The sequence below is a fragment of the Canis lupus genome, chromosome 5 (assembly GCF_011100685.1).
Source record: "Canis lupus familiaris isolate Mischka breed German Shepherd chromosome 5, alternate assembly UU_Cfam_GSD_1.0, whole genome shotgun sequence".
Lineage (NCBI taxonomy): Eukaryota > Metazoa > Chordata > Mammalia > Carnivora > Canidae > Canis > Canis lupus.
In genome coordinates, this window is record NC_049226.1 from 64589478 (window position 1) to 64604671 (window position 15194).

The following is a 15194-nucleotide window of genomic DNA, read 5'->3' on the forward strand; positions in this document are numbered from 1 at the left end:
TGGGTAAAATGTCATAAAACAGCATTGTCTGCCACAGAGAAATCATCTGTGAAAGGAAGAGTCATTTGATGCATTATGATAATATTCTGTTGTGAGGGGCACTTGGGTCGGAAGAGCATGCAGCGCAACTCTTGATCTCGAGGTTGTGGGTTTGAGCCCCACATTGGGAGTAGAGGTTACTAAAATAAATAATAAAAAAAATGTAATCTGTTGTGATACTTACCATTAAGATGACTAGAAAACACTCTTCCACTCGATGAGTGAAATATGAATCCTTTTGAAGGGACTGTGCCAACTTGTAGGACAGTGTCTTCCAAACTGTGCATCGTGACCCATTAGTTCTTGGTTAAGCAATTTTTCCCTATCCTGAGGACATAAAGATAGCTTCCTGTGCTTTCTGAAAGTTATATACTTTTGCCTTTAATCTATCCCACATTGGTTTTTGTGTATGGTGTGAAATAAGGAGTGTTCACAGTTTCCCAGGTAGGTAGCAGTTGGCCAGTTGGCCAGGCCTCATCTACTGAGTAGAGTGCTCTTTGCTAGCTGACCTGCAGTGCAACCTGTCCTGAACCATGTCTCCTGCTGTGCTTGAAGTGTGTCAGGACTCTTCAGCCCATCCATCCTTGTGACACTGTCACCTGTCTTCATTATATGTTATAACTGATTGTTGCTGGTATCCAGAAATGCAGTTGCATTGTGTATATTCCTTTTACGTGTTGTGTCCAAGAACTTCTTTTTCTACAGATGAGAAAATTAAGGATGTTACAGGCTGTAAAAATGTATGCAAGTCATTGCCAGTAAATACAGTGGCAGGGTTAGAATTTTGGCCCCAGCCATCAGAGTCTGTGGTCTCTGGTCTTAGCTTGCTTCATGTTGACCTTCAGGAAAGTACACAGGCCACAGCACGATGGTGCAGTGCTGTGGCAGATTGCAGGAGGGTACAGAGGGCACAGAGGGGAAGTGAATGTACTGGAGGCATGGAGGTGTGGCCAGGACAGGGAGTTGGGGAGGCCTGGGTCTGAGTGTGTGACCTTGACACGCCAGCTGGATACACCCTTGTTGGAGGTGTGTCGAGGGAGTGGGGATCTCATGAGAGATGCCAGACTTGAGGTACAAGATTTGGGGGGCTGTTTGAGGGTTGGGGAGGAATAAAGAGCAGGAGGAGGAAGAGGTGTAGGTGAAGTCCACAGCATGGAGCAGGGGTGCTGCAGGAGGCCAGTGCCAGCCTCTGTGGCCCTACTGGTTGTTGCAAACGTCAGAGGGAAGGAATCAGGTGTTGAAGGCAAAACTGTGTTCCATTTTTTTGGTGTATAGTTGAAAGATTTTCTGCAGCCTTTCACTTTTATTCTCTGTTGTGGGATAGATTGATAAGCATTTTCTTTAGGTCATGGAATAAGAGTTGTGTCCTGTCTCCCACTCAATTTATAAATGGACAGTTCTTTAGGAAAAAAATATTTGACCAGTGTTTTTTATTTTTCATTTCATTTCATTCCATTCCATTCCATTTATTTATTTATTTATGATTTTTTATTTATTCATGAGAGACAGAGAGGCAGAGACACAGGCAGAGGGAGAAGCAGGCTCCTCGCAGGGAGCCCAATGTGGGACTTGATCAAAGGACCTCGGGATCATGCCCTGAACCGAAGGCAGATGCTCAATGGCTGAGCCGCCCAGGCATCCCTGTATTTTATTTTTTTCTAAAGATTTTATTTACTTAGAAGGAGAGAAAGAGAGAGTGCGCGAGCGTGCACGAGCAGGAGGAGGAACAGACTCCCCACTGAGCAGGACCCGGGATCATGGCCCGAGCTGAAGGCAGACGCTTCACCCACTGAGCCACCCAGGCGCCCCTCTAATTATATTACTGTTTTGAAAATGGTAACACGCAAGTTGAGTTAGGTTTGGGTAGGTGTTCGTTTTGTTGATAGTACTCTTTTCTTGGGAGTCACCTTTCAGGAGATTGGGGGCAAGAACTCAGTTTACCCACTATTACCATCTTTGGTTTAAATGAAATTACTTTGAGCTTCCCCACTTTCCATTCCTCTCCTCCCCATCTCTTTTAAGATATGATTAATAAGGGACATCTGGGTGGCTTGGCGGTTGAGCGTCTGCCTTTGGCTCAGGGCGTGATCTGAGATTGAGTACCACATCGGGCTCCCTGCATGGAGCCTGCCTCTGTCTCTGCCTCTCTCTCTCTCTCTCTCTCTCTCTCTCTCTCTCTGTCTCATGAAGAAATAAAATCTTAAAAAAAATTTGATTAATAAATGTGCATTACATTCAGAATTTTGTTCAGTTAGTCCACCTAAGGGTAAAACATAACTTCTTTTTAAAGGAGTACTATTATTTAACTCTTATTTCGGGATGTCACAATTGACAATTTGCTAATTACTTAAGATAATTATAATCATTTCATTGAAACAAATATGTGGTCAGTGTTGTCTCATTTGCAAGTATCCTACACTTAGTTGTCAGTGTTGAAAATAATTCTTTGTTCTACTTCTGAAGGGAGTCCACTGATAGGAATACTCTGATGGTAGTAGCTCTAGAAAGAAGGCTTGGGCTGCCCTGAAGCTCATGCATCTGGGTCTCAATTTCAGTCCCTCCCTTTCAGCTGCTTTAGTTTTAGACTCTTGCTCGGTGACTGTCCTGCTCTGTTCTCTCTTAACACCCAAGGCAGCCATTATCTGAGGTTCCTGTTTAATACTTATTGCTAGAAAGCTGTATCTTTTTCTTTTTTCTTTTTTTAATATTTTATTTATTTATTCATGAGAGACACAGAGAGAGGCAGAGACACAGGCAGAGGGAGAAGCAGGCTCCATGCAGGGAGCCTGATGCAGGACTCAATCCCAAGATCCCTGGATCACGCCCTGGGCCGAAGGCAGATGCTCAACCACTGAGCCACCCAGGTGCCCCGCTGTATCTTTTTCTATTGAAATTTCTCTTGTTAATGAGGATTTATCTAACAGGGAAGAAACTTGAATTTTCATGTTTTAATAGAAGAAAAATTTACTTTTCAAAATGGAAAATTTCCTCCTTTGCTTTCGGTGTCTCCTGTTTATTTGGTGGGAGGGTATGTGTGGATGTGCCAGTGTCTCTCTGCTTGGCAGCAAAACACATCATTGTAACAGTTTAGCTGTGTTAGAACACAGTTGTCCTTCAGGAAATTTGAGGAGATTTGTACATGAAGAGCATTGCTAGTGTATTGAATTAAATATAGAAATTGAAGGGAGACAGACACATTATTCCTTGAACTGACAGCACTGAAAGCATGTTGGTTTTTGGAAGGGGTGATGAACTGTGAGTTGGTTGGTGGACACTGGGCTCTCAGCAGATGTCCTGTCTTGAACATGAATCGGCACACTTTGTGCACACCTGAGAGTTTACCTGCACCTCCCCTGCAGCTCCTTCATTCTTGCACATTGCTGCAATCTTCAGGATGAGAACCTCCCCAAACCCTGGTAGATAACTCCCACATTAATGATCACCAGAATCTGGAAGATTTTTGATTCTACTCCTCAGAAATCATGTATGTGGTGCAGCCGTATGAGTCTGATTTTGCCTGTTCACGTTCCGACCTTGAATACAGAAGGGTTTGATCCTGTCCTGCAGAGCAGATTTGGGCTGAGGAGACCTCTGTCATGGGATTTGGGGGGCAGCCTGGTCAGTAGACCAGCAGCCTGTGCCTTCACGTTGTCATGTGAACTTGCGGGCACCCCGCTGGGGGAATGCTGGCCCCTCCTACGCCCTGCTACTCCTGCCTTACAGGGCTTCTGTGGGATCTTGTCATTTCTCTGGCCTCTTCCTCAAACGAGGCCTCTTCAACTTATTTTGGAGGGAAGGGTAACAAGAATTCTCAAGTTTAAGGGACAGTGTTTTCTGGTGATTGTTTCCACAACTGCATAATTGGGGGTTTGGGTCAGAAAGTGGGATGAGATCAGTGATTATGTATTAGATGTGCTTGGGATACATTTCACAAAAATAACATTTTACCATCCTCACCCCTGGGCACACGGACTGAAGTATCTCTGGGGTGGAGACACAAAGGAGACAAATAATGGTGGTTTCTGTCTTTGGGACTTAGCAAATGCCTCCTGTGCAGCTGCATTCTGCCTCGGCTGCCTGTTGGCCTGTTTGAAGTTTGGGCTGTTGGTTTCCATCTAGTGAGTAGGACAGGGCAGTGGGGGTCTTAAATCCTGGGAAGCTTCTGTGTTTGGAGGCCAGGTCCTGTGTGGGTCTCTCCCCTCAGCCACTGTGGGTGGAGGAAAAAGAGCCAGGGAGTGGTGCTGCCCCGGGTGTAGCCTGTTCATTTATGGGGCTCTTTCCCCAGTTTGTTCCTGTGCTGTCCTTGCAGGCTGAGCACCTGCCCACCTCACTTGTCTCTGTCTCTTTCCCTCGTGGCTCCTTGAGGGGGCTCTGAACTTGAGAGCTTCATCTCACTTGAACTGGAACTAGTGAGTTGTATTTCTTTTCCATTTAGTAGTAATATATTTTGAGAGCTTTGTAGATAGCAGTAGGGTGGAGGGAACCTTGCACACAGAGGTGTTTCTGCACTGTCAGGAAGTGGTAACTCTGGAAAGGAGAAGATGGAGACATATAGAAGTGAACTGATTTATAGATGATGCAGAATCAGAGAACTCTGAGGAACCAGCTGTGTCAGAATGAATTATCTGGATGTCGGGGTGACCAGGCACGGCCACTCACTCAGCTGGATCTTACAGTGAAATGTTCTGGATGGGAAGCCTTCTTCCTTTTTGTATTCTTAATTTCTCATTGATTTTGTCTGTCAACTGTGTTTATTTGAGATGAATTTTCATGTGTGTCAAAGAATGTGTGTGAGCTGCCTGGAATGGGCACAGATTCTGATGCAAAGGGTAGAAGCCTGTTGTGGCCCTGCTCCCCTGGGAGGCAGCCTTGCTTCCAGCTTAACAGTTTACCAGCAGATTATGTGTCCTGAGAGCTCTGAAGGCAGGCTTTCCTCTACAGTGGGTCTTGGGTTTGTGTATGTGCTGTGAGACCTGAGTGTAGTATTGGGCCTCAGTGCTTAATGGTCATGCTGCAGCATGAATCGGAGGGGCATTTGGGGAAGGTTTCCTAGGATGGCAGCATGATATAAAAAGCTGGAACAGTACCTGTCCACTCTAGGAAAGCTGGAGAATACTGGCAGTGTCAGGAAGTCAGGACTAAGGTATGATGCTGAGGGATGAACAGGGACTTGCCCAGGTACAGAGGGGAGGAGGGAGCTTCCTCTGAGTGAAACACTTTGTTTTCCAGAAACTGGGAGGTGTTTGAAATTGCTGAGGAGGCAGCCCAGGACAGCATCATTCAAAGCCTGTGTTCCTGTGGCTTTCCATTAGCGGGTTGCCACACTGATGGGTTGTGAGATCTACTTGGTGGGCGGCACCCACTTTAAAAACCAGCCACAACCAACAGGCAGCCTAGGATGTAGTAGAAAACACTGGGGTGCTTTGCACAGAGTGAGGGCAGTGTTGTCTTAGGAAGCCTTACCTTCACTTGTGTATTTGCATGTGTGTGTGTCTTGGATCATGATGTAAAATATCTCTTACTCTGGGTTTGAAATTTGAAGAGTAGCATAGTCCTCGTTAGCCCAGTCCCTCTACCCCATACCAGGCTCGAGAGATGAGAATCAGACATGCCAAGTTCACTTCTCAGCAATATGGTGAATGGGTTGGTTGGTGTGTTTGATTGGAGGTAGAGATAATGAAGTCATGATAACATAAGTGAAAAAATAATGGAGATTCTGCTCATTTAGGAGGAGTTAGGGCAGTAAGGAGGAGAGTGTGTTCAGAAGCTGGAATTGACAGAACTTGTCAGATGGCTTTTGATCATGAGAGAGAAAGGGACAACAGGTTTCTGGCTTGGAGGATTTCTAGACAATGGTACTCTAAACCAGGGCAGAAAATACAGCAGTCACAATCAAGGTAGAGGTCCACGTGTGCAAGGTATGTGTGGCTGCAGGTGTGTCTCTTACATAGTTGGACTTTGTGAGTTCACTGGGGAACTCTGAGTTGGAGAAATGGGAGGGATCTAACAGCATGGTTATTAGAGGCAGATAAGATTGCCCAGAGCGAGCATGTAGGAAATGCCATTTAAGGAGGAAGTGGAGGAGGGAGATCTAGCTTGTGGAACAAAGTGGAAGTAGAGTCAGCAAGAGAAGCTAAGACTGCCCGAGAGAACCCTGGGGAAGGGGGTCAGTGGTAGGGTGATGCTGCTGAGAGGCTGGGTGGGGGGGTTAGCATCAGCTACATTCTGGAGTAGATGGAGGATGAACAGAAACTGGCCTGGGTGTTGAAGGTGTGAGTGAGGTCCTCATAGGTGCTGGCATGATGTCAATATTTCAGGTTGTGGAGGACTCTCTCCAGGAGCTGTGAAGGCATGGCAGGTGCCTGGTGTGTGTGATAGCACTACAGCCCCAAGTGTGATCCTAATTTTGAGGCATATGATTCAGACTTTCAGAACCTGATTTCTTACCCCTTCCTGTTACGGGAGGGTTGTCATGAGGGTTAGTGAGGTGCTCGGGGGACATCACAGAGGTTAGTGGTGGGGACCTGCAGGGGCTGGTTGGGGCCACCATCCTGTGCCACAACCTTTCCAGACATTGAAATGCCTCAGAGCTCATGCAGACAACACAGAAGTGCAGCTGTCTGTGGGGTCGCATGTCCTCCGGCCAGCTTGCTTTTGTCTTCTGTACTTCATTGTTGCTACTTGAGAATCTGTAAAAACAGTTCCTAACCAGGAAGCAGACTTAAAGTGGGGGTTCCTGGAATTAGAGATTGTGTTGAAGGTGACATGAACTCTGCGGGCCAGGAAGGCTTTGCTGAAAACCTTGGATGGGGCTCTAAGGACTTGCTGGTGTGTGGCTTCTTGTTGCTGTTCCTCACCCACTCCTAGCAGGTGCAGGGCCTCCATTTGTGATGGGAGAGAAAGTCGAGGTGCGTAAGTACAGTCATCACAAACTAACAGGATGGTTTCCAGGGAGGAATTGGAAAAGATATATAAAGAGTAAATTCCCTTTTGTTTGTTTTAAGAAAGCAACTGAGTTGGTTCTGGGGATATTCCTTTCATTCCTGTTGGCTGGGCATCAGGAGATATACTGCTTCAAGGTACTGGACACACCCCACAGGGCTGGGTGGGGTAGGGCTTGCAGTGCAGAGCACCTGATAATAAGTCATTTGTCCCACACACACTTCCTGAGCTTTGTCCTCTTGACAGGACACACTCAGCAGAATGCTGGAATGTCACAGCTCAGACTTGCCTGCTTCTGCTTCAGTTCTTGGGGGCTGGAAGTCCTTCTTTACCGCCCTCCCCCCTTACATTGTTTCATTTTATTTTATTTTATTTTATTTTATTTTATTTTATTTTATTTTATTTTATTTTTTTAAAGATTTTTTATTTACTCATTTATGATAGAGAGAGAGAGAGAGAGAGGCAGAGGGAGAAGCAGGCTCCATGCTGGGAGCCCGACATGGGACTCGATCCCGGGACTCCAGGATCGCGCCCTGGGCCAAAGGCAGGCGCCAAACCGTTGAGCCACCCAGGGATCCCCTTCATTGCATTTTAGAGGTTAAACTGTACAAAGTACTGCTGTGGGTTCATATTCTCAATGAAAAGAGTACATTTAGGGAAAAGGGAGTATTTTAAAAAAGATTTTAAGTAATCTGTATACCCAGCGTGCCACTAGAACTCATAACCTGGAGATCAAGAGTGGCATGCTCTACCTTCTGATCTAGCCAGGCACCCTGAAAGGGGTGTATTCTTAAGGGAAACAATGTTATGTTTCACGCTGAGGAATCTTAAACTTTTATAATTTAAAGTGGTTTAGGGATTCTCAAATCTTAATCTCTTTGTTTTATAGGGTGATAGTCTGAGGGATGTTTCTCTAGTACTTGAAAAATCACCCTTTTAGGGAAAAAAAAAAAAGACCCTGGAAAACTTTTGTAGTTCTGTGAGTTGCAGTAGATAGGATGTTGAAAGGAAAGCATTTATAATTCTGTCAGAATCTGTCAATCTCTTTGGGGAGTGCTGCCATCTTAACATTAGGTCCTGGGGTTATGAACATGGGATTTTTTTCCTCTTATGTAGATCTTCTTGAGTTTGTTTCAGCAGTATGTTGTAGTTTTCAATGTGCAAGTTTTCCACCTCTTTCGGGTAAATGTATCCATAAATACTTCATTCTTTTTGATGTTGTTGTAAACGGTGTTGCCCTATTTCCTTTTTAGATTTTTCATTGATAGTGATTAGAAATACAACCAAATTTTGTATATTGATCTTATATCCTGTAACCTTGCTCGCTTTGCTCATTTATTTGCTCCAACAGTGTCTTGTATATCCTTTCGGTTTTATATTCCTTTTTTCAAAGTGAGTTTTCTAGCTGGACAGCCTTCTTGAGTTCAAGCTTACGCTGTGTCTGCTGGAGGGTGGCTTTGGGTTTCCCATCTGTGTACCTGGTGTGGTTGGCTCGTCTCTTCTCTTAAGCTCTGTCACTGCAAAGAGCACTTGTGTGAAATAAGGGGAGCTCTGTCTGATTCTGAGTTGCTGTTTAACAGAAGGGAAGCTGGTACCCAGTGTCCTGTAGTCTGTCCTCAGGTTGTTCATTTTGTAGCAATAGAGCAGATAAGTGTTGTGTGAGATTGCAAATAAATCAGCAATCGTTTTGTTGGAGCTTCACACCAATGAAGTGGAACAGTAACCGCCCTGATTCCTGTTATCTTTGTATTTCCAGTGCCCCTGGCCCCATCATAAAATGGTGAGGTCAGCAATGCATTCCAAAAGACGAGCAGATAACAGCATATTCATGTTTCTTTTGAGTTTTGCCCTTAGAGCATGATGCTGATTTGGAATTCCATGACTTTGCTAAGAGCTGGAGGTACTGGTACTATTTCCTGATGTAGACCCTCAGAAAAGTTGTTTGATGCCCTTGTTAATCAGGATTTCAATGTGTGTGTGTGTGTGTGTGTGTGTGTGTGTGCGCGCGCACACACATGTGTGCATCGTCTTGAGGGTGCTGAGGAGCCTGTGGACTTGCTCTTGAGAGTCAGCACTGGGTGATGGGTTGGTGGTGGAATCTGGATTACTTCTGCCGGGGATGAGACAGCTAGTTTGGCCCACCCCAGCCCTGTCCATTTGCTGTGGTTGTGAGGGGCCTATTTTCAAGGCATGTTCCCAGTACTTTCTCTGGTTTGATTTCATGCTTCTATCCTCCTGATTTTCAAGAATTTCCCAGTCTCTGGTCTACAGAATTTCCCTTTTCTGATTTCCTTTATGGCTTTGTATCTGTTTATTTAAAAAACTCATTTTCTGTCATTTCCTTGGATTTAGCAGTGTGAGTTTCAGACTGTTCTCCCTGGACCTTGGTGAGTTGGGATGTGGTGTTGATTACTGCCTGCACCATTGTCCAGAGCTGAGGGCGTGGGGGCAAACCACCTACTTTGTTTGCATTCTGCATTGATTCACTTTGCACTTTCTTCTGATAAGGGATGTAAAGAGAATTGTCCTGGGACATCAGTTTTTTTCTGTTTCTTTCTTCCCTTGTTCTGCATCTGAACCGAGGACGGAAGCTCTGTGAGGGGCATTCCTTTTCCTAGTGGTGTCTTGGCCAACCTTACCTTTGTATCTGCCATCTGCTAAGTGCTTTCATTACTTTGAGCTGGCTCTGACTACCAATCTAGCAAATAAGGCAGTAACAAATAGCACCCATCCTAAAGCAAAAAATCCTAGTGGTCCCCCTGCTTGTTTCCTGGAAGGCAGTCAAGGCCAGGCCGATAGCCCCAACCTGAGATGGCAGGTGGCGCTGGCCCCACAGCAGAGTGAAGCGGGAGACGCCATCAGGGGAGTATGTTGGTAGCTCTGAGTATAGGTAGAATTCAGTTTGTCCTACCTGCCCTGAAGGAGAACTTTAAAATAGGTAAGGCCAGATCTGAGGGCTGTGTCCTACTTAAGTTCTCCAAGGTTACATTTTAAGAATGTAATGAATTTTTTTTTTTTGGTAAATATATTATTTATGTATTTTAGAGAGAGAGAGAGAGAGAGAACGAGCATGAGGAGAGTGAGGGGCAGAGGGATGAGTAGACTTCCTGCTGAGTGCAGAGTCTGACTCTGGGGCTGAATCCCAAGACCTCAAGATCATGATCTAAGCTGAAGTCAGACGCTTCCCCAACTAAGCCACTCGGGTACCCCCATTTTAAGAAGATTTTTTTAACCTGTAAGGAGAACTCCATGTGCCTTTTAATTCATGTGTCCAACTTCAGGGACAGTGACTGACTCTGGAGCCAGTGCTGGCCCCACCGTTTCACATGGGACCCCTTGCAGGGCCTCAGACCTCTCATCTATAGCCTTGGTTATAAGGATCTCTACTTTAGGGAGTTGTGAGGTTTAAGTGAACTGAGCTAATACTAGGTCAGACCATATGAAATGGCCAATCTTAGACTTAAAAAAAAAATTGAGATCATTGTAGATTCATAATGCTGTAAGAAAATACAGAGCGATCCCTTGTATGCTTTGCCTGGTTTCTTTCCTGGTAACATTTTCAGAACTGCAGTATGCTGTCACAGCCAAGACGTTATAGGGACATGGTCCACAGGTCTGAGACGCCCCCGTTTTCCTGGATGGTGGATGCACATCGCCACCGGGATCCTCCTGCTCTCCATTTATAACCACACCTGCGATCCTGGCAACCCCTGATCTGTCCTTCCCTTCTAGAGTTTTGTCACCTGAGAATGTCCTATAAATGGAGCTGTGTGAATGTAACCTGCGGGGAGTGTCTGTCTGTCTTTGCTCCGCATGGTTCTGTCTGTCCATGTCTGTCCAAGTCCTTGCTGTGTGTCAGTAGCTCTTTCCTTCTCATTGCTGTGTACCTACCATTCTGTGCTGTGCGTGGACCACACTTTAACCCTTCACCCACTGAAGGACATCTGGGCTGACTCTAGATTTTGGTAGTTACGAATAAAACTGCTGTGAACACTTTGGGGAGATTTTGTTGGGCCGTATTTGACCCCCCAGAGATGGTGGTCCTTAATAGCTCAATGTGGTCCCCAGAAGGCACTTGAGGGCTCCACTGTGAGTGCAGCAGGACATTGCCATCTCTGTGAATGTGTTTGAATCAACCTGGAAAGTGTATACTTAATAGGAAAGCCACAGCACCGCATAGGTCCCTGAAGAGCCAGCCTGTGCTCCCCTGCTCACAGCCGTTCATGGGAGGAGCACGCTGCTGCTTGTCTGTGCACAGCAGGCAAGGAAGATATAGGAACCCACCAGGTCCTGCGGCTGTTTAGGGGTGAGCAGCACCCAGGACTCTGGCATCATTAAATTGTTCAATCAACCAGGGCATGTGGGTGCTTGCTCTGTACTGGTTTGAGTTTACACTCTCCTGTTCAGCCTGAGGTCTACATGGACTGTGGTTGATGGTGTGTTTTTGTTGTCGATTGTGTTTTAATCCCATGGGCAAAGGCCTGTGCAGTAAGATGATGCCTTTGCTGATTTGGATTCCTGGGCATTTAGGACATTTGGAAAGGTGGTAAAGGGAGGGGGCTGAAGGAGCCTTCGGCAGTGTGCAGTACTTTAAATCCAGAATGAAAATCAGTAATTTGGAGAAAGGCTGTGTGGGCCAACTGAAGATAGTGGGATTACTTTGGTATTGGTTGGATTGTATCAACATAGGTTTAAAAAAATTTGATCATCTTATGCTAATCAGAAATAATGGTTAGTAATTATAGGTCTTTCATTGATAAAAATTGAAGCAAATTAAATACAGTTCACGTTAAGTAAAATTTTCTAAAACTTGGGGTTACCTTGGAGAAGGATGACTCTCTGTGGTAAAAAAGCATTTAGTAATTTTGGACTCAGAGAAAACTCCTGAAGTAGTAAAATCTGTCCAGGGTCCTTACAAGTTATGACTCTGTGCTGGGGACAGTGATGTAATCCCTGGTTCTTCAGAGGCAGCTTGTCTCTCGTCCCGTAGCAGAGAAAGGAAGGCTGGCCAGTATGACGCAGAGGCAAGAGGAAGTCTGGTTAATGTGAATAGCACAGTATTTCTTGATTTTGTGTGTGTGTGTGTGTGTGTGGCTCTAAATACTGTCTATCTACCAGTTAATTAACATACCGTTTACTATTTTCAGATGTAGAACTCAGTGATTCCTTGATCCATATATCACCCAGTGCTCCTCACAACCAGTGTTATCCCTTCATCCCCATCGTCTGTCCGTCCATTGTGCTCCCCACCCCACCTCGACACCGTTAGTAGGTTCTCTACAGTTAAGACTCTTACTGTTGGTCTGCCTCCATCTTTTTACCACCCCCCCCCCCCATGATTGTTTTGTTTAGTTTCTTAAATTCCACATATGAATGAAATTCTATGGCATTTGTCTTTCTCTGACTGACTTACTTCACTCAGCATAATGCCCTCTAGCTCCATCACGAGAGCACATGAACAAGGGGGCCGCAATGGGAGAGGGAGATGCAAACTCCCACTGGGCTCCGTCCCAGGACCCGGACCGGTACCTGAGCCAGAGGCAGACACTTACCTGACTGACCACCCATGTGCTCTGCAAGGTTTTGTTTTTCTGTGGTTTTTTATTTTTATTTTTTAATTTTTTAAAAAATATTTTACTTATTTATTCATGAGAGACAGAAAGAGGGAGAGGCAGAGAGAGACACAGGCAGAGGGAGGAGCAGGCCCCACGCAGGGAGCCCAACATGGGACTCGATCCCAGGTCTCCAGGATCACACCCTGGGCTGAAGGCAGGCGCTAAACTGCTGAGCCACCCAGGGATCCCCATCTGTGGTTTTTTAAAAAGCTTTTTCTTGGGCAGCCCCGTGGCTCAGTGGTTTAGCACAGCCTTCAGCCCAGAGCGTGATCCTGGAGACCCGGGATCGAGTCCCACGTCGGGCTCCCTGCGTGGAGCCTGCTTCTCCCTCTGCCTGTGTCTCTGCCTCTCTGTCTTTCATGAATAAATAAATAAATAAAATCTTTAAAAAAATAAATAAAAAGCTTTTTCTCTACCCCTCATATAGTACCCAGCTCATTATAGGAATTGGTGAGATATGAAAGAGTAGAAAGATAAATTTAAAATCTTGTACTGCTACCCTATTCAGAGATAACCACCATTAATGTTAAAAGTATTTCCTAGTTTTTCTCAAAAACCTGTGTTGTTTTTCATAATGCATCAGACTTCCTCAGCACTTGTGATTATTGTCCTATCCATATTGCCAGTCCCATTGGTGTGAAAACATCTCCCTGTTGTTTTAGATAGATTCTTGGCAAGGCCATATGTCAGGGTGGCCTTGCCCTCAGATGTGGGTAGGCAGCTGCCCCATCTGTTGATGCTTCCTCTGCCTCTCCTGGTGACTCTCCAGCTGTGCTGGACACTGGCTTTTCATGTCTCCACAGTCTTCACTGATCTCTTTATTTTTTGGCTGGGAACATGCTTTTTGAACTACGGTAACTGTAAAAGATGTGGTCCAGTGCATTTCTGTTTGAAAATGTAGCTTGATAATTGCATCGGTGGTTGTAGTTTTGATGTGAACGTGTATGCCACATGAAGCTTTTTTTGTGTCTTAGAACATTTCTTCAATGTGTATTCTCCAGAAATGAGGTTACTTTGTCAAAAAGCATAAATATTTTGGATGCTCTTAATTTGTCAGAAGTAATTTGGTTAATTACTAAAGTATTTTCCCTTAGAATAAAAAGACCTTTAGACCAGGATTTGGGAGACCTGGGCTCTCTTTCCAACCTGCCTTTAGTTCCTTGCATGACCACAGACAGCTAAACCTGATTTGGTTTCCTTATTTGTCAAGTAGCAGTTGGATTTATAGCACTGGTTCTCTGCCTAGATGGTTTTGCCCTTTGGGGGACTTGTGACAGGGCCTGGAGACGTTCTGGTTGTCACAACCTGCTTGGGGAAGTGTGCTGCTGGCATCTAGGGGGTGCAGGCCCAGGGCTGCTACTCAGCATCCTCTTCCAGGGCCCGGGAGACAGAGGATGGCCTAGTCTTAAGTGTCAGGGCTGTTGAGTGTGAGAAACCTTGGGTTAGGAACAAGTTTTCTTCAAAGTTGTAATGGTGGATAGTATGCTGTATTCCTAGTGTGGACATTCATCATGCATTCTGTATTTTCTCTTACTGTCTTTATAAGAAAATCGAAAAGCTTAACCACATACTTGTTGCTTTTCAATAAAACCAAGTACTGTGTTTTGGAAGCTGCTTTCTTTCTGTGTTGTGTTTAATAATCCTTGAAGTTCATGCTGGCTTTGAAAAATCTAGTACAGGAATACAGGGACAGAAGTACTTTGCTCTGTCTTTGCAAACACACAGCCACCTGCAAGCACAGGTCAGGAGACCAGGTAGATAGATGTTGGGAGAACTGAGGGACCCTGCTTGCTGTGGGCACCGTGTCTGGGAGCCTTCTCCCTGCCTCCTGTCCATGAGTATGATTGCCCTACTGACTGGACCTGTGATGTGCTTGGAGATGGAAGCAAGTCTGATGTTTTGATGGGGTTCTGGGAAAAGGGTCACGAACAAAAATTTTTTTTTTCTTTCTTGTGACTGGCTTGTTATATTCTTGAAAATCTCAGAGCTCTCCTAGGAGGTCACACAGTGTTATTACTCAGCCAGTTTTCTTCGTGATGCTCGTCTTACTGGCAAGGCCACAGTGGCCACTTGGTTTACTTCCTATAGTGGGAGTCTCCAGGTGGGGGCAGAGTGGGGCAAGGGGTGGTGGGTGCTGCCAGAGAGGCAATTGCTGGGCCTTTGGAAGCCTGAGGGAGATTTCGGGCTTTCACGTGGGTGTGATAGAACATCCATGAGGCAGGATGGGTAACTTTGACAAAGGCTTCATAATTGTGAGGTTTCTGTTGAGGTCCGTGGGAGAAGGAAGGTCTGTGAATGACCTCTTCAAGCCCCCAGTCCAGAAGCCTCATCTCCAGGGAGAGAAACAGGCCCACGGAGTGTTCTTTCCTTAGCCTGGCCCTTCTGGGTACTGCTTTCCAGGAAAAATTACCGAAAACTAATTCCCATTTGGATAGTGCCCTAAAGCAAATCATTAGGTGTGAGCCCTTTCATGGGCTTATTTTCCCTTTATAACCCAAATCAGCCAAGCACACATCTTAACAACTTTTTTTTGTTGTCCGTAGTTAAGTGAATTGAAGGAAGGGAGCAGCAGAGTGAATATTTGGTCCAGATGGAGAG

The 15194-nt window shown here is 45.4% G+C and overlaps 1 protein-coding gene across 7 annotated transcripts in view; it reads left to right on the forward strand.

Annotated features, from left to right (window-relative positions):
• ANKRD11 (ankyrin repeat domain 11) overlaps window positions 1-15194 on the forward strand; it is a 190662-nt gene that overhangs the window by 59221 nt on the left and 116247 nt on the right. The window lies entirely within an intron of this gene.